We start from the raw sequence: 24,236 nt of genomic DNA, 5'->3' as shown, positions 1-24,236 counted from the left end.
TCAGCCCAAAATCTCCTTAAGCTGATAAGCAACTTCAGCAAAGTCTCAGGATACAAAATGAATGTGCAAAAATCACAAGCATTCTTATACACCAGTAACAGACAAACAGAGAGCCAAATCAGGAATGAACTTCCATTCACAATTGCTTCAAAGAGAATAAAATACCTAGGAATCCAACTTACAAGGGATGTAAAGGACCTCTTCAAGGAGAACTACAAACCACTGCTCAGTGAAATAAAAGAGGACACAAACAAATGGAAGAACATACCATGCTCATGGATAGGAAGAATCAATATCGTGAAAATGGCCGTACTGCCCAAGGTAATTTATAGATTCAATGCCATCCCCATCAAGCTACCAATGAGTTTCTTCACAGAATTGGAAAAAACTGCTTTAAAGTTCATATGGAACCAAAAAAGAGCCCGCATCTCCAAGACAATCCTAAGTCAAAAGAACAAAGCCGGAGGCATCACGCTACCTGACTTCAAACTATACTACAAGGCTACAGTAACCAAAACAGCATGGTACTGGTACCAAAACAGAGATATAGACCAATGGAACAGAACAGAGTCCTCAGAAATAATACCACACATCTACAGCCATCTGATCTTTGACAAACCTGAGAGAAACAAGAAATGGGGAAAGGATTCCCTATTTAATAAATGGTGCTGGGAAAATTGGCTAGCCATAAGTAGAAAGCTGAAACTGGACCCTTTCCTTACTCCTTATACGCAAATTAATTCAAGATGGATTAGAGACTTAAATGTTAGACCTAATACCATAAAAATCCTAGAGGAAAACCTAGGTAGTACCATTCAGGACATAGGCATGGGCAAAGACTTCATGTCTAAAACACCAAAAGCAACGGCAGCAAAAGCCAAAATTGACAAATGGGATCTCATTAAACTAAAGAGCTTCTGCACAGCAAAAGAAACTACCATCAGAGTGAACAGGCAACCTACAGAATGGGAGAAAATTTTTGCAATCTACTCATCTGACAAAGGGCTAATATCCAGAACCTACAAAGAACTCAAACAAATTTACAAGAAAAAAACAAACAACCCCATCAAAAAGTGGGCAAAGGATATGAACAGACATTTCTCAAAAGAAGACATTCATACAGCCAACAGACACATGAAAAAATGCTCATCATCACTGGCCATCAGAGAAATGCAAATCAAAACCACAATGAGATACCATCTCACACCAGTTAGAATGGCGATCATTAAAAAGTCAGGAAACAACAGGTGCTGGAGAGGATGTGGAGAAATAGGAACACTTTTACACTGTTGGTGGGATTGTAAACTAGTTCAACCATTATGGAAAACAGTATGGCAATTCCTCAAGGATCTAGAACTAGATGTACCATATGACCCAGCCATCCCATTACTGGGTATATACCCAAAGGATTATAAATCATGCTGCTATAAAGACACATGCACACGTATGTTTATTGCGGCACTATTCACAATAGCAAAGACTTGGAATCAACCCAAATGTCCATCAGTGACAGACTGGATTAAGAAAATGTGGCACATATACACCATGGAATACTATGCAGCCATAAAAAAGGATGAGTTTGTGTCCTTTGTAGGGACATGGATGCAGCTGGAAACCATCATTCTTAGCAAACTATCACAAGAACAGAAAACCAAATACCGCATGTTCTCACTCATAGGTGGGAACTGAACAATGAGATCACTTGGACTCAGGAAGGGGAACATCACACACCGGGGCCTATCATGGGGAGGGGGGAGGGGGGAGGGATTGCATTGGGAGTTATACCTGATGTAAATGACGAGTTGATGGGTGCAGCACACCAACATGGCACAAGTATACATATGTAACAAACCTGCACGTTATGCACATGTACCCTACAACTTAAAGTATAATAATAATAAATAAAATTAAAAAAAGAAAAAGAAAAAGAAAAAAAGCCCTTGGATAGAGGCAGTATCATGTTCATTTAACCTTTCCAAGTCTTGATTTCCTCATCTGCAAAATGGGGTTGTTTTGAGGCTTGGTGCATAGCGCTTGACATATGGCATGGGCTACATGTAAGTGTTAGCTATGAAGAATATGTGTTTCAGAGCTCTCAGGGTTTGAGCCCTTCTTGGCCTGAGAATCCCATGGAGATGGAGATGCAAGCCTTTCACAGGAGCCAAATCATTCTCCCTGTCTTCTGTGTTTTTCTGGGTAGATCGGCCTTCATGACCTGTCCTGGCATCCCTGCTTTCCCCAGTCTGGCTCAGTTGCTTGCAGGGAGGACCATCTGCCTGCAGGATCAGACCCACCTAGGTGCTGAGCTGGTCCTTACTCAGGTGATCCATTCATCCAACAGTCCCAAGCACCAGTGCCAGACATGACAGAGATGAAAAGAGCGAGGCCTTTGCCCTCAAGGAGCTCACAATCTGGTGGGAGAGATGGGCATGAAAACATTATAGCCACACATTGTAAAAACTCTGAGGTGGACATAGAGACAAGAAGAGGCCCTGTGACTGCAAGAACCAACAGCCCACCAAATGGGATGCACCCTTGACAACAGGGTGGAGCTGAAAAGCTCCTGGACTACACTTCCCAGGCCTCCTTGCAGCCAGGCATGACCTTATGACTCGTTCCCACCAATGGGATGTGGGTGGGAGTGAGGTTACCACTCTGGCCAGAAATCTTAAGAAGTGGGTGTGCCTCTTCCAGTCCCTCTTACCCCTTTCATCAGCTGGATGTAGACAACTCTGAGACCCTAGGGGTTATGGAGCCAAAAGATGCATCTCTAATTTCTGCATGAAGGAAAGCTGCTTGCCAAACAGGGATGCCTACTTTAGACTATGCTGGAATGACAAACCTCTATTGCATCCAACCACTGAAATTTACGAACGTGTTATCTAAGATTATCCTAATGGACACAAATGTCTAATCCAATGGGTGGCTTCAGGGAAGGATTCCAGGAAGAAGTGATACCTGGGTCTTAGGTGCTAGCTGGGTCCAGGAGCTGGCAAGCAATGATGGGGGTAGTGATAGTGTTGAGATGAGGGGCAGGTGGAGGGAGATGGGAGAAACTGGGAGGATATTTCAGGCAAATGAACAAATGAAGCATGGAGTGTGTGTGTGTGTGTGTGTGTGAGAGAGAGAGAGAGAGAGAGAAGGAGTGGTCTGTGTGTGTGTGCACCTGTGTGTATGATATGGGTGACAACAGGAAAGTTAGTGTTCCTGGAGTGTCAAGAGTGGGGGCAGGAGATAGTAAATAAAGCTGCAGGAATTTGTAGGGGACACTGTAGGACCTTGTGTACCAAGGAGTTTTAATGACTCCTGTAGACAATAGGAGAAGCCCAATGGAATGGTTTAAAATAGACAATGGGATCAGATTGTGATTTATAACGACTGCTTTGCTGGAAGTGTGATGAATGGATTAGATAAGGTGAATCTAGAGCTAGGGAGACCAGAAGGCATTTAGGAGGTAAGCCGAAGCCTCGTCCAGGAAAGGCACAATGGAGGCACAGATGGGCAGTGGTGGAAGGGGCAGGAAAACTGGGTGGTTGATTGGGTTGGTGGGGTGCAGAGACAGAAGCATTAAAGATGAGGCCTGGGTTTGTAAAGCCATGTATAATTTTTACTCATACAAGTGAATAGGAAAGGAAAAGGCAATTAAGTTTTCTGTGAAAGGAAGTGGGAATGGTGGCATGTGCCTATAGTCCCAGCTACTCAGGAGGCTGAAGTGGGAGGATTGCTTGAGCCACTCCAGCCTGGGCAACACGATGAGACCCTCATCTCTAAAGTTATAATAATAGTAATAGTAATTCTGTAATAGGAGAACTTGTTTTAATTTTGTTTTTAAAACTCTCCCTGTGTAGCATGTCCTAGCTGCCAAACACTTTTCTAAGCCCTTTATGTATATTAAGTCGTTAATCTTAACAATAAATCCTTGACTATCATGGGTACAACGACTTGCCTCATTTTACAGATGAGAAAACTGAGTCACAAAAGGTTAAACACTTTGCCAGCTGGTAAGTGGCAAAGTAAGGATTTGGACCCAGGGAGTCTGTTTCCTGGTTCATGTTCCTGACCACCATGCTCTGTTTCTTGTTTCACATAGGGTACAGTGTCCCAGTTAGCCTCCTTCTTGAACGCAAGGGCCTAGGTGGAATTTAGACACTGATGCTTGAACCTGAATATTCAGTGACCCCATCTGGACACTGAGATCTGGATTCTAGATTTTCCCATTCAAGAATCTGTTCTCCAGGCAGACTATAGGTCCAACTCCAGACCTGCACTTTCTCAGCTTCCTCCATCAACCCTCCTCAGCCCCTTCCTGTTACTGAGACCCAGCATGACTTGCAGCCTGGTGCTCACAGCTGTGACACCCTTGGGGCCCCCATAGCCCCCAAAACTAGGGCACCTGCCCAAAGCCACACAGTCAGCGAGTAGTTAGGTTTGGATTCAAACTGAGGTCTGTCTCCAAAACCACATCTTTTCAACTATTCCCTGTGGCTTCCCCCATTCTCCCCAAAAGTCTACACTCAATCCTCAGGACTCCAAGATCAAGCCCAGGGCAGTTCCAGTTCTCCTTGGCAATACAGAGTAAGACCAAGAATGCCAAGTCTCCGTCCTTGGAGATATTCTTATCCTCCAGGAATGAAGTAGAAGGGAAGCAGAGCCCAGGCTGGCTGTCCAGGTAAGCCCAGCAGGCCGAGCTGCAGCTCATGGACTTTGACTAATTTGTTATTAATTTCTTAGGAGCAGAGAACAACCCTAACAAGATGCAAAAATCAATAGCTGAGGGAAAGACAAAGCAACTTCCTGAGTACAATGTGAGGGAAGAAAGTGGTTTTTAAAAGATGTTGACAAACTATTTGCTGTGCAGCCTATAAAGTGGCATTGATTCATATATTTTTCCTAAGTTGAAAACAAGAGAGTGGTAATGGGCTAGGATAAGGGGCCTGGCTGGCCTTGCAATGCCAAGATAATTATTGTTTAGTTAGGAGCCTAGTGATTTTTTTTTTTTTTTAACTTTTCAGAGGCAGAAAGAGCAATTGGGGCTGAAATGGGTTTGTAAGTGATGGAGAGAGATAAACATCAATTAGCAGTAATGGCATTGGCTAGAAAAAAATTCCTCTACAACCTGAAACCCAGTGCCTTCCTTCCTGACTCCTTTATGCCCAGCAATGAGGAGAAAAGCTGAGTACAGGGAGAGAGTGAGCCCTGTAGACAAGGAGTCTCCAACCCCTGGCTGCTAGTTGGTGGCCTGTTAGGAACCGGCTGCACCGCAGGAGGTGAGCAGCAGGTGAGTGAGCATTACCACCTGAGCTCTGCCTCTTGTTAGATCAGCTGCAGCATGAGATTCTCAGGAGCACGAACCCTGTTGTGAAAGGCGCATGTGAGGGATCTAGGTTGCGTGCTCCTTATGAGAATCTAACTAATGCCTGATGATCTGAGGTAGAATAGTTTCATCCCAAAACCATCCCCCACCCCCCTCCCATCTGTGGAAAAATTGTCTTCCATGAAAACAGTCCCTGGTGCCAAAAAGGTTGGGGACTGCTGCTGTAGAGGGATGGGGTGGGGCAGGAGATCCCTGGGTATGTGGCCTGTGTGAGGACCATACTCCAAGCCTGTGTCTAGGCTGCCCTGTTCTACTTTTTTCTTTTTTCTATAGCACCTAGACCTTTCTGAAAAAATTATATTATTTGTTTATTTATTACATATTTATTTTATTTATTGCGTGTCTTCCCTCCTCGAGAATGTAAGCTCTGTTAGGGTAAGAGTTGTTGTCTGTTTTGTTCACTGTTAGATTCCTACCTTTTGGAAAAGGGCTGGGACATAAAAGGCTCTTGATAAATGTTGGCTGAATGAATTAATGAGGTAGGACCAGTCTTCAGAGGTCAAACATTCCAATGTGCTTCTTCACAGTTGGGATGACAGTGTGGGTGACAACAGGTATGTTATCATCCCCACTCTGAATCTGTCTCCCAACTCCTTTTGTCACCCACACTGTCTGTTACAAAACCTTGAAAACCATTTGCTCTGCAGCCTATAAAGTGGAGAATAAATGACTTTGTTGCATTGATTCTTTTATTTTCCCTAAGTTGAAAACAGGAGAGAGATAATGGGCTAGGGTAAGGGGCCTGGTTGGCCTTGTAATGCCATGATAGTTATTGTTCAGTTAGGAGCCTAGTGATTAAAATTTTTTTTTTTTTTTTGTATTTTTTAGAGGCACAGAGAACAATTGGGGCTGAAATGGGTTTCCAAGTGATGGAGAGAGGTAAATATCAATTAGAAGTAATGGCACACCGTCTGTTACAGTGTGGGTGACAACAGGCAGTTGGGAGACCGAGATTCAGATTGGGGGTGTGACTTGCTCAAGGAGCGCCAGAGCTGGGACTGGATACTATGTCTTTGAACTGCAACCCAGTGTTCTTTGTTTGTGCTGTAATTTGACAGAGGGCAGAGATAACTTCATCTGTGTCTGCTATATGCCCCTCACAGCTGTACCTAGTTCTCCTCATTCCCTCTGTACCTGCCTACTAGCCCAGAAACTGCTGGTTCCCTTTCTCCTGTTCCCGCTTCTTCTCTTCACTGTCCTCCCATTCCTCTTGGTCTTCAGGTCTCAGCTTTATTATTACTGCCTCTGGGATGCTCTTCCTGATGATCCAGATTAGGCCTGACCTTGTTTGCTGTCCCCAAAGCCCTCTGCGTGTCCTGGTCCTTGCACCCAGGAAACACACTGAAATCACCTGGCCCATTGCCTGTCTTCTTTGCTCAGGTAGGTGCTGCGTAAGGACAGTTTTTGTCTGTCTGGTTCACTGCTATTTCCCTAGGGCCTAGAATTGTGGAAGACATTCAAAATATATGTGAGGACTTGGGAGGGTGGGGTAGGGGGATTGCTTGAGGCCAGGAGTTTGAGACTGCAGTGAGCCATGATTGTGCCACAGAGCTCCAGCCTGGGTGACAGAGAGACCCTGACCCTGAAAAAAAAAGTGTGATGAATGAATAATGAAGTTAATTTGCTTCTCCGTGCCTTAGTTTCTTCATCAATAAATGAGGACTAATAGTATTTACTTTGTAGGGTCCTTGAGAGAACTATATCCGGCATGTAATAGGTGTTCAGTTATTAGCTTTGCATCAATCCTGGGAGATAAGTATTACTGTCTCTATCTTATAGTGGAGAATCTGAGTCTCTTAAAGGTTAAATTACTTGTCCAAGGTCATGTACTCAGTAAGCATTAGGACTTGAACTCTGGTCCATCTGATGCCGAAACTTGAGCTCCTCCTGCACGCACCACTGCCTTGCCCTGGCAAGCAAGGGAAGCTTATTTGCTTCTTCAGCTTTAACAGTGCACTGGAAATTTGGAGTCCAATACCTATCACAGAGAAACTTACAGAAAGTTTATTTAAAAGTGCATTTAAAGATATAGTGAGCTCTGTTGCTTCTCTTACCCCTATCCCATCCTAAAAGCAGCTTGGCCTGTCCTGTCTGTGGACCTGGTCTCCACCTAGATGAGGGCAATAACTTGGCCATGATTTTCTCCTGGAGACTTTGTCCTGCCCTGGGAATTCCTGGGGGCAGAATGGGCCTCCAGTGTTTGTCCTCCTTAAAACCTTTCATGCAGGGCGTGGCAAAAGGAAGTCAACCTATGTTTTCTCCTATATTCCATTGAAATGGTGAAGTACATCAACTAATTTTTTTATTTCAGTTTTTTTCTGTTGTGGTAAAATGTGTATACCATAAAATTTACCATTTTAATCATTTTAAAGTGTATAAATCAGTGGCACTGAGTACCTTCACAATGCTGTGCAACCATCCCCACAATCCATTTCCAGAATTTTTCATCATCCCAAACAGATGGCTCTCTACCCATCAAACAATAACTCCCCATACCCTCTTTCCTCCCAGCACCTAACAACCACTATTCTACTTTCTATCTCTATGAATCTGGCTATTCTAGGTACCTCATATAAGTGGAATTATATAATAGCTGTACTTTTGTGTTTGGCTTATTTTACATAGCATGTTTTCAAGGCTCATCCATGTTGTAGCATGTATCAGAATTTCATTTCTTCTTCGGGCTAAACAGTATCCTATTGCATGTCTATCCTACGTTTTATCTTGTTCATCTGTCAGTGGACACTTAAGCTGCTCTCCCCTCTTGGCTATTGTGAATATTACTGTTAGAACATTGGTGTGTAAGTATCTGTTTGAGTTCTTGCTTTTAATTATTTTGGGTACCTTGGAGTGGAATTGCTGGATCATATTGTAATTCCATGTTTAACTTTTTGAGAGGCCAGCAAACTTTTTTTCTACAGTAACCATACCAGTTTACATTCCTAATTTCTCCACATCCTTAATAATACTTGCTCTTTTTTTTTTTTGATAGTAGCCATCTTAGTGGGTGTGAAGTGTTATCTTATTGTGGTTTTGATTTGCATTTCCTTAATGGCTAGTGATATTGAGCATCTTTTCATGGGCTTATTGGCCATATGTATGTCTTCTTTGGAGATGTCTATTCAGATGGTAGCCTCCTAGTCCCCTGGGTACAGGATTGGAACAGAGGGAGTGTCCTGTTGTCTGTCATTGCCCTGCCTAGGGCATGTGGGCATGCATAGCCACTGACCAAGAGGCTGTGATTTGGTTGGGTTGGTATCTTCAGAGATGGAGCAGGAAAGGGGTACTACATGCCCTGTGGTCTTCAGGATGAGCTAAGTCATGGTTCGCAGGGGAGAGGTGAGGCTGTGATGCCAGTGAGTCCTTGCACAGACAAAGTCTCCAGGGTTGGAGAATGGCAGGGAGGGGGTGGGTGGCAGATACTGAGTTCAGAAAGGGAACAAGTTAGTGATAAGAAAGGCTAGTTATGGGCTGCAACAGCCACTGTGGGCCAGGAGGGAAGTGGTGTTAGGGGTGAGTAGCCTGCATCACTGAGAGAGTGAAGTGTCTACTCCACCATCCTGCAACCAGTCCAAGGCACAGGCTTCATACCCCTGCAGCTTCTGCTTCTGAGTTTCCTGGAACCTGGGCCAATCAAGTAGCTCTGTTCTCCCATCTTCACTCCATCACATCCACACTGGGTGCTGATGTCCAGCAGTGGGAAGTTTGCGTGTGTGCATGCATGCATATGTGTGAGGTGCTCCAGAGTAGGAGGAATTAGAAGAAATGTAAGCCAAGACAGGAGATGGGGCTGCTGGTATTTGATGTCCCACTTTTACTTGATAGCAAATTGGTGTTTGTTTCTGAGCCCAGGCTCTGAGTTTTGCTTCTTCACAGCCAAGCAGGGAGAGCAATGGACTGGGAGTCAAGACATGGGAGACCTTGTCTTGGGTCTACCTCTTACCAAGTGATAAGGGAGTTTAAAGTGTTAAGAGAGGTTCCCACACATTAGCAAAAAGTTCTCTCTCTTCCATCTTGGGGCAGGACGAAAAGGGGACCTGCTTCCTGAGTCTGTCCCTGTTGAGTATTATGGTGGCCACTGTACACACTGACTATGCCCTTGCAATTTAGCTAGTCTTCCTTAAGTATTAAAAGTCACCTTTTATTCAGGAGTTTGTATATACACCAAAAAGATTAGAAAAGAAGTGAGCTTATCGTATTTCACTTACTCAATAGTTAACCTAGTTGTTAATTGTATTTAACATCAGCCATAAACAATATGAGGCACCATTTCAGAATGGGCTGTGTGATGACTGCCAACCCTGCCTTCCTGGGGTAGCACTGACCTCAAGACAGAAGCAACTTTAATCACCATTCAGTTCCCTGTCATCTACTTTGTCCTGATTCTGCATATTCTGTTGAATCATTTCTGCTTCCCTTGTGGCCCACAACCTGTACAGCCCCACACTGGTCATTTCCTTGTTCAGAGTGAACACTTCACTCTCCCCAAACTCTCAGGCATTCCTGCTTTAGGGGATCAAAATTTAGTCTTCAAGTTAATGGAGTTTTCATTCCTGCGTTTCTAGCTATTTCTAATCCTATGTGCTACTGCACAGATTGATGTAACGGGGAAAGATTGGAGGTACGCTATTCTCTCATACGAAATGACAATGGCTACTATAAAACACAGTGTCAGCTCAGTTCTCACTTGGGCTCCCAGAGACAAGCCCAATAGACCAGGCCCCAGGATCAACAGCGGTCAGTTTCCAGACCTCACTTTATCTTACTGTTTTGCCAGGGTGTCATTCTGGCAAATTCTTATTCCTCCAGCGCCTGAGTGGATGGGATAGCTAATATTATGAGTCAACTTGACCGGGCCACATGGTGCCCAGAAATAATGTTTAACATTATTTGTATGTGAGATGTTTCTGGATGAGGTTAACATTTGATTTGGAAGACTGAGTAAAGCAGATTGCCCTCCTCAGTGTTGGTGAGCCTCATGCAATCCATTGAAGGCCTAAAGAGAAAAAAAGACTAAGAAAGAATTCTTTCTCTCTGACTGTCTTTGAGCTGGGATATCAGTCTTCTGCCTTTGGACTTGGACTCAGACTGGAATTTATACCGTTGACTCTTCTGGTTCTCAGACCTTTACACTCAGACTGGAACTACACCATTGGCTCTTCTAGGTCTTTATCTTGCTGGCTACAGATCTTGGACCTCCCAGCCTCCACACTTGTGTGAGCTAATTCCTGATAGTAAATCTCTTTATTATTTATCCATATATCTGTATCTATCTACCTACTTTATTGATACTGCTTCTCTGGAGAACCCAGACTAATACAATAGGGCAAAGTCAATTGGGCAGGGCTAGGCAGGCAGAGACTCCAATTTGTGTCTCTCCTCCTTTAGACATACAGACCAAAGGTGAGTATTGATCAGAGGGTCCTCTGATATTGATCTAGCTTGGTCATTTTATTTTTTTAATAATGTTTTATTCTCATGTCATTTTATTTTATGGGCTTGGTTGTTTTTGCAACCGACCTCCTGCCTGGCTCTCTGCAGTTTTTCTGAATCGCAGCTGTAGTCCCTGGGAGGTCCTCTCTCCAGGGGGCGTTGGCAGAAAAGGGAGCATACGTCAGGGGGCTGGGCAAGCTGGCAGAAACCTTCTTTGTCTGTTTAATGTTTTATTAGAGTCCATGTAGCAATGTATATAAACAAGTCCCATGGTGAGAGAATTCAGAATAAATTACTGCCTGCAATTTCCTGTTTGGCAATTGATCTTGTAGATTGGAGACTCAAGATGGAAACTGCCTGGTATTATTATCCCAGCTTCCATGTTGAAGGGCTCACAAATTCCTTATGAATCCTACGACATCAGAACCACATGAAGCCTTAGAGACCAGACAGTCTAATTCCACATAACGTTGATCAGGCTCAGAGACTCAGAAAGGCCTGAGGTCACGTGGCAAAGAGAGGCATAATCCTGGGTGTGATATTAGTTCAGCTTTAGCACCCTGAGGGAGAGATTTTAATAGGTATGAAAGATTATTTTAAGACAGTCAAAGTATGTTATTACTTGTTGAGGGTCTCAGAGCAATTGGCCTGCATTTTCCCTCCCTGCTGTTTCTTAATGTGTGTTTATGGCCCAGCCTTGGCATTTTTTTTTTTTTTTTTTTTTTTTTTTTTGTGAGATGGAGTCTTGCCCTGTCGCCCAGGCGGAGTGCAGTGACGCGATCTTGATTCACTGCAACCTCTGCCTCCTGGGTTCAAGCAATTCTCCTGCCTCAGCCTCCTGAGTAGCTGGGATTACAGGCACGTGCCACCATGCCTAGCTAATTTTTTTTTTTTTTTTGTATTTTTAGTATAGATGGGGTTTCACCATGTTGGCCAGGCTGGTCTTGAACTCCTGACCTTGTGATCCACCCGCCTCAGCCTCCCACAGTGCTTGGATTACAGGCATGAGCCACCATGCCCAGCTAGCCTTGGCATTTTGAATTCTGATTCTTTTGTCAGCCAAAGGCAGCTCTGTGCTGCTGAGGGCTGTTATGGAAAAAGAAAGTACCCAGGGCTCAGACAAGCCAATTACCCAGTGGGACCCTCAGTTTTATCCTCTGTTTTATAGGCAAGATAATCCCTGACCTGCCTCTGTCCCACAGTGACAGAGTTAATGAAAACAAGCTCTGTAAATGGAAAGATCTCTTTTGCAACAACAAAGCCAGGACCTGATAGAATTTAATGCTGAAAGGAGAACCTTCTCTCTAAGGTGCCAACTCACCTCTTGAAACTGTCTCCCAAAATCTCACCACCCCCAGGCTCCTCATTTCTGCCAACACCCCAGCAGGAGAGAGAAATTGTCCTTTAACAAGTTGGTCAAGTGAATCTCATGCTGCCCTAAACTGTATCTGCTTCAGTGTCTATACATTTTCTTCTCACTCTATTGCAAGTTCTCTGCATGTTCTATAGAGTTGTTTTAGTTATCTACTGCTGTGTAACAAATCACCCCAAAACTTAATGACTTTAAATAACAATAATTATTTTTTCCCTCTCATAGTTTGTTTGGGACAGAAATTCTGGAGCAGCATCACTGGGTGGTTCTAGCTCAAGGTCTCTCATGAGCTTGCCTCCAATGTCAGTCAGGGCTGCAGTCATTTGAAGGCTTGACTGGGGCTGAGAGAGGAGGATCTACTCTTAAGGTAGATCACTCACTGGCAGGTGAGTTAGTGCTGGCCATTGGAGGGGGCCTCGGTTACTCTTCATAGGGCACCATGGATGTTTCACATCATGGCAGCTGGCTTCCTTTGTAGTAAGAGTTCTGAGGGTCCAAGGCAGAAGCTGCAAGGCCTTTTATGACCCAGCCTCATTTCTTTTGTATTGTATTGGTCACTCAGGGCTAGCTGTGATTCAGTGTGGGAGGGGATTACATGAGGGCAAGGATATCAGGAGGCAAGGATCATAGGAGGCTGGCTACCTCCATCTACCTCTGACTCCTGATGATTTATAGCTTTCCCATTGAACATACACTTGTCCCTTCCAAGGCCCACAAAAGTCTCATCATATTATAGTATCAGTTTGAACTCCCAGGTCTTGTCATCTAATTGGGTCCAGGTTCAAATGAGGCTCCTTGGGTAAATTTCTAAAATATAGTACCTCCTGCACAGTTCCTCTTGATCTATAGACCCATGATAAAAGAAACCTATTATCTTCCCTCTACGTAATATACAGTGGTAGGGCAGGCATAGGATAACCATTATAGATCATCCTGTAAAAAGGAAGAAGAAAGGAAAATGGGAGGTACACAGGGGGCCTCAGCAATTCTGAAATTCTGCTGGGAACATGGGCAGTTTCTTGGTTAGAACTCAGTCCTACTGCCTGAGAATGGTTCTCTATGGCTCTTGGCTCCAATCTCCGGGCTCAGAGGCAGAAGCTGAGTCATCTTCTCTTTTCCATAAAAAACAGCCAGTGTTTGCAGCTAAGTAGTTTTCTCAGCCTGCTTTCTTATAGTGATTTAAAGGTCCAAAGACCTATTTTCTTTTCTTTTCTTTTCTTCTTTTTTTTGAGATGGAGTTTTGCTCTTGTTGCCCAGGCTGGAGCGCAATGGTGTGATATCTGCTCACTGCAACCTCCACCTCCTGCAAAGACCCATTTTCATTGTATACAGTCACTGTCCCTTTTAATCCATGCAGACAATGTTTCACACAATGTAATAACCTTGTAATCTATGAATAAGACTCTATAAATCCTATTGGCATTCACTCCATTAGTTAAAAGTCACAACCACAAGTATCAATGTGATAGGCTACTTTGCATCTTGAGTTTCCTGTAAGGCTGCTATGGGATACTGCAATTAAGATTGCCAGAAGCCCTATTGTTAATGGGTGAGGGACCTCTTTTTTCCTCTGTTTGAAGCACCACCTTACATATTTCTGAGGTCTTAATAAAGGGCTTTGCATTCAGTCTGTCAGTTTCATCTTTAGACCATTTTTCCTACTGGGACACTGAATTTGATCTTTGCCTGGAGGACATTTTAAAATTTCAGTATCATTTCCTATCTGGAGAATTTAGCAATAAGACATTTTTATTTTCAAACTCAGCAAGTCCTGGCCCCTTTATGTTCAATGGTTCTTTCTTTAACACATCTTGTCACTTTTCACGTTTTTATTATAAGCATTCAGAAGCCAGGTGGTACCTTCAACACTCTGCCTGGAAATCTCCTTTGCTAGATCATCCAATTCATTAGGTACATTTTCTACTTTCCATTTTACTGTAGAAGATGGTATTGCTGAATTTTCCCTCACTGTATACTACGGATTGAACGTTTATGTCCTCTCACATATTCATGTGGTGAAGGCCTAACCCCTAATGTGACTGTATTTGGAGACAGAGTCAGTGAGGAAGTGATAAAGGTTAAATGAGGTCACTAAGGGTGGGGCACTAATTCCATCAGGCCAGGGCCCTTAAAGAAGAGGAAGAGGGCTGGGTGCCATGGCTCACACCTGTAATCCCAGCACTTTAGGAGGCTGAGGCAGGCAGATCACTTGAGCTCAAGAGTTCAAGACCAGCTTGGGCAACATGGTAAAACCCTGTCTCTACAAATACAAAAAATTAGCTGGGTGTGGTGGTGTGTGCCTGTAGTCCTAGCTACTCGGGAGGTTGCAACATGACAAGATTGTGCCACTGCACTCCAGCCTAGGCAACAGAGCAAGACCCTGTCTCAAAAATAAAAAATAAAAAAATAAAAAAGAAAAAAAGAAGAGAAAGAGACATCAGAGCTCTTCCTCTTCCAGGTGAAGACACAACAGTAAGACAGCCATCTGCAAGCCAGGAAGAGAGCCCTCACAAGGAATCAAATCAGTCAGAACCTTGATCTTGGATTCCCAGCCTCCAGAACTGTGAAAAATGAATTTTGTGGTTTAAGCCACCCAGTTGATGGTATTTTGTTATGGCAGTTCAAGCAGACTGATAGACCATATTATAAAGATTCCCTTTCCTCTATTTTCTAATATCACCTTTCTTACTTTCCATTAAGTACTCATGGATAGCCTTCTTGCAGTGCTGGTTATAACCCCAAAAGACACAATTCCAAGTGCCATGTATCTGAATGTTGAAATATTAAAAGATCAAAATCCCTAAAGATCAAAATCCCCAGAGTCTAAAATCCTATAAATCACAATCCGGAAAGATTAAAATCTAGAATGTTGAAATCCTGAAAGCCAAATTCTGGGGGAGGAATTACTGTGTTTTTGGTCATACACAGGATAGTTGCGTCATGTTAGGCGGAACTATTACCTTGTTATTGTCTTTATTTAAGGAGATTAAAAGAGGTATGTGTGTGTGCCAAGTTGGCAAGGGGTAGAGTTATGGACTTAATTTGAGGTGTCAGCTTGACTGGAATAAGGAATACCTACAAACTTGGTGAAGCATTACTTTGGGTATGTCTGTGATGGTGTTTCTAGAGGAGGTTAGTGTGTGAGTCTGGGTGGACTAGGTGGGGAAGATCTGCCCTCAATAGTGGTGAGCACCATTTAATCATCTGGGGGCCCAGAAAAAACAAATACAGAAGGTGAATTGGTCTCTCTCTGAGAGGTGTGACAGGTTTTTCTTCTGCTGCCTTGGACATCAGAACTCCAGGTTCACCAGCCTTCGGACTCCAGGACTTAACACCAGGTTTTACCCAGATCCCAAGGCTTTTGGTCTCAGTCAGAGAGTAACACAGCTGGCTGCCCTGATTCTCAATGTAAAAACATGGAAAATTCCTCAATAAATGATGATACGTCCTTTTTGTACATCTGCATTGTTAAAAATAAGATCTCTTGAGAATTTCCATGTAACACACACATCCTCCCATGTACTTTAAATAATCTCTGATTACCTATAATATCTAATATAATATAAATGCTATATAAATAGTTGTTATTCCATATTGTTTAGGAAATAATGACAAGAAAAGATATGTGGAACCTATGGATATGGAGGGCTAAGTATCTATATATAGTCATTTTTGGGAAATGTAATCTGACATAAACACTCAGCACCCACCATCTAGCGGGTCTTTGATGATTGCTTGTTGCTCATTTGTTGTTTTACTGACTTTGCGGCTTAATCATAATGAAAGTGGTAGTAAAAGTAGTAATGATAACAATAACTACAACAACCATTCATTAAGCTCTTATTACTCTGTGAAGGACTTGTTTTAAAATTTCCCTTTTGATTGAAGTATAACTTGTTTCAATAAAGCTCACAAAACTTAAGTGTACATCTCAATGAATTTTTATGTATTTTTAAAACATGTAAACAAAACCAGAGCCAGACATAGGACATTTGCAATACACCATAAGGTTCCTGTATACCCCCTCACTGCCAAGCTCCCTTCCTCCTCCCAGGTAAACACTTTTCTCATTTCTTTCCCCGTAGACTACTTTGCCTGTTCTTGAACTTCATATAAATGAATCATAAGTATATGAACTCTTTTTGTCTGGCTCCTCTACTGTGCAAAGCACTTTATATTCATTATCTCACTTAATTCTTGCAACAACCTTATGAGATAGGCAACAATTCACATGCTGGCTATATGCTGCCCAAGTGCATTTCATTTAGTCTGCACAATATTTTTAAATGTTTGAGTCTGACTACTTTTAGGATTAGAATTTAATGCAGTCACTAGTGCTTGTTATATTATAGCCAGGCAATGTTATTTACCTTACTTTCCTGGCACCTACAGGCATTGGGTTTACATACTCTAAGGGGAGCATTATTATTGTCTCTAGCACCCGAAAAAATAGTTGTTCACCAGGGGTGAACCTCTTGAATAAAACCTCATATCACAGAAATGGCAGAAGTGGGATTTGAACTCAGGTCTGTCTTCCTACCACACTCCTAAGTTAGGATCAGAAAAGACAAATTTGTCCCCAAATTCTATTGCTTTGAAGTCTGCATGCCTTTGTCTGCACACCCTCCTCTGCAACTTCACGCCTCTGCTTAGCCCATGGGCAGTGCAGGGGCCATTGCAGTCAGCCTCACCCTGACTCCAGGTCAGCCTCCAGTGCTCACCAAAACACCTCTGAACTCCCATCGGATCCTGCCAGTCCCAAACACATTCCCCATTTCTTACTTCTGTATCTTTGCTCACACTGTTTTTTCCTGCCTGGAATTCCCAACCCTACTTAGTTATCCTTCAATGCTTAACTAAAAATGCTACTTTCTACTTATTGCTCCCACATCCCCTGGCCAATCAAGCACTCCTTTTTCTTCTCAGGACACAAAGATTCAGTTTTTAAAATTTGTACTTCAATTACCAAATGATATATCAAATTAACCCCAAGTGACTTTTGGGAATGTAACCAAAGTATCAGTCCCATAAAAGGCTATTTCATTTATTTAATCTCTGCTAAATGCATCACTACATTTTTATTGATTCTTAAGGAAGAGAGATGAGAAGAATCTGTGCTACCCCTACTGGGTTCCAAATGAACAAGCAGTCAGAAGTTTATTACTTCCAAATATCCCACTTGCTTTCTAGATATCCTATAGGGTTTCAATTCCATCACAGCAATGCTTACTGAGCAGCCCTGGGCTTGATCATGTAGCTTGGGTGTCTGGGAACAAAAAGACAAGGCTGCATCTCTGGGCTAGGACGGGTTGGAGTCTGGTTGTGGGTGTCCATGGAGACAATGGCAGGGTGGAGTGGCAGCTGGTTTGGGAGTATCTGGGGACGCTATTAGAGTTCAGGGTTGTTGATTCCAGCCCTGTCTCTTCTCTTTTGGATCTTGGGATAGTTATTAACTTCTCTGGGTTTCAGTTTCCTTATTTGAAAAATGCATATTCCAGGTAACTTTATGAGTTTTTGGACCTCGGGCAAATATAATTGGATTTTTCTTATCATCCATGCTTTGAAAATTGGCTCAGAAGCTTGAGATGCAAAATTTTATTTTCTTATAGCAGTATTCAGATAATAAAAGTAATAGATGTTATCTTCTATTGGACATTTACTATGTGCCAACCCTGTGCCAGGCAGGGTTATTATATGCATTATCTCATTTATTCTCACGATGACCATGGTCATCACCACTTGACAGAGGAGGAGAAAGCTCAAAGAGGCACTGATATGCTTGATGTCACATGATTGGTGAGCTACTAATTTTTTTCTTTTTTTTTTTGAGACAGGTTCTTACTCTTTCACCTAGACTGGAGTGCAGTGGTGTGATCATGGCTCACTGTAGCCTCAAACTCCCAGGTTCAAGGGCTCCTCCCACCTCAGCCTCCCAAGTAGCTGGGGCTAGAGGTACACGCCACCAGCCCAGCTAATTTTTGTATTTTTTTTTTTTTTATATAGGGACTGGGTTTCACTATGTTGCCGAGGCTGGTCTTGAACTCCTGGGCTCAAGCGATCTGCCCACCTTGGCCTCCCAAAGTACTGGAATTAGAGGTGGGAGCCACTGCTCCCGGCCAAGTTACTGACATTTGACTGAGCAAATGATTGGCAAAATAATGGGTGTCATATCTATTTCCTGTTTCTGCTCAGCATCTGCCCCTTGCTCCTTTGCCTGTTGATAGCAAATCTAAACTATTTGATCAAAGGCAAAGTCAATCATAGCACCCCATGCTACTGACTCGGGCTTGGCCCAGGAGGGTGCACATGGTATAAACTGGGCAAATTAGAGTCCTTCTTGGGATCTTTCAGATTGAAGCCCGAGGGAGAGTGGTCCTCTTGCTTGGATCATGGTTTCAGAGGAGGGGCTGTAGATGGTCATGTTGTCTCTCACAATTTAGGGAAAAGAGCAGAGGTGGAGTGAGTGAGTGAGAGAGAGAGAGAGTCCTAAGTAACTGGGTCCCTGGTTCAGCTCCTGTGCTGGCCCCTGGAATATGCTGCAGACACTGTCCTTTGAAATTGTATGAGTCAGCTAGGGCTGCCATAATAACAAAATATCATAGACTGGGTGGCTTAAACAACAGACATTTATTTTCTCACAATTCTGGAGACTGAAAAGCCTAAGATCAGGGTGCCAGCATGGTTGGTTTCTGGTGAGGGCTCTCTTCCTGGGTTGCAGACAACTGCCTTCTCTCTGTGTCCTCACATGGTGGAGAGAGAGGGCTCTGATGTCTTTTCTGCCCCATATAAGGACACCAGCTTTCTTGGATTAGGGCACCAATCTCATGACCTTATTTAATCTTTACTACCTCACAGACTCTATCTCCAAATTGAGTCACGGTGGGAGTTAGGGCTTCAACATATGACTTGGGGTGGGGTGGTGGAGGACAGAAACTTTCAGTCTGTAACGGGATGAAGGGCTATTTACTTCAAGCTGCTGGGAGCTGCTGGCAGGAAGCCCTGAGCTGCCTGTCTCCTGTGGTAACTCAGCTGAGGAGAGCTGCCTTGTCTAAGGTCACACCCTCCTTTATGGTGTGGGATATACAGACCTGGCATCCCTGCCTCAACTCAGGGCAACCGACCAACATGGGGAGATGAAAACTTGGCACCATCACCCCAGCTTCAGAACTCCCCTGGGGTAGGTGGGGCCTCTGCCAAGTGATGCAGTTTCACATCTCAAGTTCTCCCTTGGCCTAACGCGCTGCTTCCTTCCTTTCCACAGGCTCTCCTTAATGAGCTAACTTCCTCCAAAGGAATGTTCATCTGGGAGGTTTCTTCCTGGGAACCAGCCTGTTCTGGGGTTCCCGAAGCTGCTCTGCTTCTTCATCTTCCCCTTCAGTTCTCTGAGCCACTCCAGCAATATATTCTCATTTTTTGTTAAAGGTCTTTTGAGTTTAAGTTTTGTCACTTCTCAACTTCTAAACACTTCTGAAAGATTCCTGATGACTTCAGTGGGGAAACTGCTGCCTCTCTTACTCTAGCAGGGCCCACTGAAGAGGGCTAGTGGGATTTGGGAGTGAGGGGTCTGGAGTCGAGCTACTGCCCAGTGCATGGGGTTGAACTGCCTGGTGCATGGGTTAGAGCTTCCCAGTGCCTGGGGTAGGGCTGCCTAGTACATGGGGTAGAGCTTCCCAGTGCATAGGGTATAGCTGCCCAGTACATGAGGTAGAGCTTCCTGGTCCATGGGATAGAGCTGCCTGGTACATGAGGTAGAGCTTCCTAGTGCATGAGGTAGAGCTTCCCAGTGCATGGGGTAGGGCTGCCTAGTACATGGGGTAGAGCTTCCCAGTGCATGGGGTAGAGCTGCCCCGTACATGGGATAGAGCTTCCCAGTGCATGGGGTAGAGATTTCTGGTGCATGGGGTAGAGCTTCCCGGTGCATGAGGTAGAGCTTCCCGGTGCATGGGGTAGAGCTTCCCAGTGCATGAGGTAGAGCTTCCCAGTGCATGAGGTAGAGCTTCCCAGTGCATGAGGTAGAGCTTCCCAGTGCACGGAGTTGAGCTGCCTAGCACGTGGAGTCTCAATTGCTAGTTTCTAGGAACAGCACTTATCTGAAGCTCTGTGCCGCCCAGAGTCCAACCTGCCCCATCCTCTACTTCTCTCTCCTCATGCCTCACCTTGCCCCTCCTTTGGCTTTGGGATACTTCCTTGTCTTTGCCTTTCTTCTCCCTCTTTTTTAGCCTCGCATTTACCTACCCCTCACTTACATGTCACTATTCTCCAGATTCTGCTTATAGATCTCTTCTTCTATTTATTCTCTCAGATTAAATTTCCCAGTGACTTCAACAGCCACTTTTTGCTAATACTCCCAATTCTGTATCTCTAGCCTACATCTTCCCTAACTTCCTAAGCTATACATCTTTGCTGCTGGGAGTTTCCACCTGGAATTGAATAGTGTTGTGGGTTGTATCATTTTCCCCCAAAATACGTTGCATTCTACCTCTCAGTACCTCAGAATGTGACTTCATTCAGAAATAGGTCTTTACAGAAGCAATCAAGTTATAAAAAGATTATTAAGGTGCACCCTAATCCAGTATGTCTGGTATTCTTATAAAAAAGGGGAAATTTGAACACGGACACACACACAGACACACACACACATCATAGAATATGAAAGCAGATATTGGATGATGTGGCAGGATCCAAAGAATGCCAAAAATTGTCAGCAAACCACCAGAAGCTAGGAGAGAGGTCTGGAACAGATTTCTCCTCACAGCCTTCAGAAGGAACCAGCCCTGGCAACACTGTGATCTGGGACTTCCAGCCTCCAGAACTGAGACAACACATTTCTGTTGTTTACACCATTCAGTTTATGGTACTTTGTTACAGCACTCCTAGCAAATTAATACAGATAGCATAAGCAAACACCTAAATCTCATAGCCTATAGAAAAGTAAAATGGTACTGTTAGTTTATTGTTTTTGAAGATGCTGTTTACCCTGATAGTGGAAAAATAATTATTAATGTTTACCTGCTTAAGGCATTACATGCAGGAAGAAATTGATACAGAAAACTTGATGTTTAGAAAATATTTGAAAGAGCTGGAAGAGTGAAGATCAGGAAAAACTGCTGATGGCCTCAGAAAATCAAAAAGTTGCTAAAAAAACTCTCCACCGATGATTTCAGCTGCCTGAAGTACTGATGTAGGTGATTCCTCCTAGGAATTGTAAAATCTTCTGCCCTCCAATGTCTGAGTACTAATAATGGCTTGCTCCTCTTCCACCTTCCAAATCTCATGATAATGCTTCTTATTGGTGGAATAAAAATCAGGACCTTGCTGGCAGACGGATCTGGGAAAATGTAGTCTTTTGGTTTCCAGCTCCTGGTGACACAGAAGAGCTAAAAAGAGCTGGCAAAAGTGCTGAAAGTGCTAACAGTCAGTACACAGCACATAATGCATTTGGAGGTTTTAAGGGGATAACATTTATGAATTTTCTTTGAAAAGCAAACTGTGCCATGCATATACAAGATGTTTTATAGATGGAGAGGCTTTATAATCATAGAACATTTTAATAAAACAATTCATTATTTATGAAAAAAAATCCAGACACTGGCACGCTCCAGAGCTATTGCAGGTTCAGTTCCAGATCACTGCAATAAAGTGGATATTTTGATAAAATGAGTCACACAATTGTTTCTTTTTTTTTTGGTTTCCTAGCACATTTAAACATTATGTTTACATTATACTATAGTCCATGAAGTATGCAACAGCATTATGTCTAAAAAGCAGTGTATGTACCTTAATTTAAAAATATATTTTTAGCCATGTATGGTGGTACATGCCTGTAGTTCCAGTTACTCAGGAGACTGAGGCAGGAGGATTCCCTGAGCCCAGGAATTCCAGGCTGTAGTGAGCCATGATCATGCCACTGCACTCCAGCCTGGGTGACAGAGAAAGGCTGTGTCAAACAACAACAAAAACACCCTCTCCCCACAAAAAACTACGAAAAACCTTCCCCAAAACACAAACAAATGAAAAACTTTTTTTGCTAACACATGCTATCACCTGAGCCTCCCAGTGAGTTTCAGTCTTTTTGCTGGTGGTGGGGGTATCTTGACTTGATGCTGATATCAGTTGACTAATCAGGGTGGTGGTTGCTGAAGGCTGGGGTAACTGGGGCAATTTCTTGAACTAAGACAACATTGAAAGATTTCCCAGTACCATGTGATGCTGTTTGATAGCATTTTACCCACAGTAGAACTTCTTTCAAAATTGGAGTCAATCCTCCCAAGCCTTGCTGCTTTATCAACTAAGTTTATGTAATATTCTAAATCCTTTTTTGTCATTTCAACAATGTTCACCAGGAGTAACTTCCATCTGAAAAGACCTCTTTCTTTGCTCATCCACAGGGAGCAACTAATTATCCATTAAAGTTTTATTATGAGATTGCAGCAATTTGGTCACATCTACAGGCCTCACTTCCAATTCTAGTTCTTTTGCTCTTTCTACCACCTGTGTGGTTCCTTCCTCCACTGAAGTCTTGAACGCCACAGAGTCATCCCTGAAGGTTGGAATCAGCTCCTTCCAAACTCTTAGTAATGTTGATATCTTGGCTTCCTCCCATGAATCATAAATGTTCTTAATGGCATCTAGAATGGTGAATCCTTTCCAGAAGGTTTTCAATTGACTTTGCCCAGCTCCATCAGAGAAATCACTATGTATGGCAGCTATAGCCTTATGAAATGTGTTTCTTAAATTATAAGACTTGAAAGTCAAAATTACTCCATGAGGTCAGGCACGGTGGCTCATGCCTATAATCCCAGCACTTTGGGAGCCTGAGGCAGGTGAATCACCTGAGGTCAGGAGTTTGAGATCAGCCTGGTGAAACCCCATCTCTACTAAAAATACAAAAAAAATTAGCTAGACATAGTGGCAGATGCTTGTAATCTCAGCCTCTCAGGAGGCTGAGGCAGGAGAATCACTTGAACCTGGGAAGTGGAGGTTGTAGTGAGCTGAGATCATGCCATTGCACTCCAGCCTGGGCAACAAGAGTGAAACTCTGTCAAAAAAAAAAAAAAAAGAAAAAAATACTCCTTGATCCATGGGCTGCAGAATGAATGTGTTAGCAGGCATGAAAATAATGTTCATCTCTTTCTTTTTGTACATCTCCCTCAGAGCTCTTGGGTAGTCAGGTGTATTGTTAATGAGCAGGAATATTTTCAAAGAGATCTTTTCTTCTGTGTAGTAGGTCTCAACAGTGGGCTTAAAATATTCAGTAAATCGTGCCATAAATAGATATGCTATCATCAGGCTCTGTTTTTCCATTTATAGAGCACAGGCAGAATAGATTCAGCATAACTTTTTTTTCATGAACGGTTTCTTTTTTTTTTTTAATTGACACATGATACTTGTAAATATTTATAGGACACAAAGTGATATTTTGATACATGCACACAATGTGCAGTGACCAAATCAGGGTAATTAGCATATCCACCACCTCAAACATCTGTCATTTCTTTGTGTTGTGAACATTCAAAATCCTCTCTTCTAGCATTTGAACATATACACTAAATTATTGTTAACCATATTTACACTACAGTGCTATAGACACTAGAACTCCTCCTATCTAGCTGTAATTTCATATCCATTAACCAGCCTCTCTATATCCTCCCTTCCTCCCTGTTCTTCCCAGTGTCTAATAAACAGAGTTCTACTTTTTTACATCTATGAGGATTTAGCATAATTCCTAAGGGCACTAGGATTTTCAGAATGGTAAATGAGCTTTGGCTTCAACTTAAAGTTAACAGCTGCATTAGTCCCTAATAAGAGAGCTGGCCTGTCCTTTTAAGCTTTGAAGCCAGGCATTGACTGTCTCTAGCCATGAAAGTCCTAGATGGCATCTTTTCCTGTCTGTTTCATCTACATTGAAAACCTGTTGTTTAGCTAGATCTTCTGGGTAACTTGCTTCACCTTTGCCATCAGCACGTGCTGCTTCACTTTGTACTTTCATGTTATGGAGATGGCTTCTTTCCTTAAACCTCAAGAGACATGTGAAGCTAGCTCTGCTAGCTTCAAACT

General features: G+C 43.1%; 1 long non-coding RNA gene across 1 annotated transcript; it reads left to right on the top strand.

Annotated features, from left to right (window-relative positions):
- Nucleotides 1-979: 979 nt before the first annotated feature.
- On the top strand, nucleotides 980-19,965 carry LOC126935669 (uncharacterized). The gene is made up of 3 exons (XR_007719274.1): nucleotides 980-5,928; nucleotides 6,596-6,754; nucleotides 14,638-19,965. It is a non-coding gene; the product is annotated as an uncharacterized LOC126935669 (long non-coding RNA).
- The last annotated feature ends 4,271 nt before the right edge of the window (nucleotides 19,966-24,236 follow it).

This window comes from Macaca thibetana, chromosome 14, assembly GCF_024542745.1.
Source record: "Macaca thibetana thibetana isolate TM-01 chromosome 14, ASM2454274v1, whole genome shotgun sequence".
In the NCBI taxonomy this organism is placed as follows: Eukaryota; Metazoa; Chordata; class Mammalia; order Primates; family Cercopithecidae; genus Macaca; species Macaca thibetana.
This window is presented reverse-complemented; position numbering and strand designations above follow the sequence as displayed.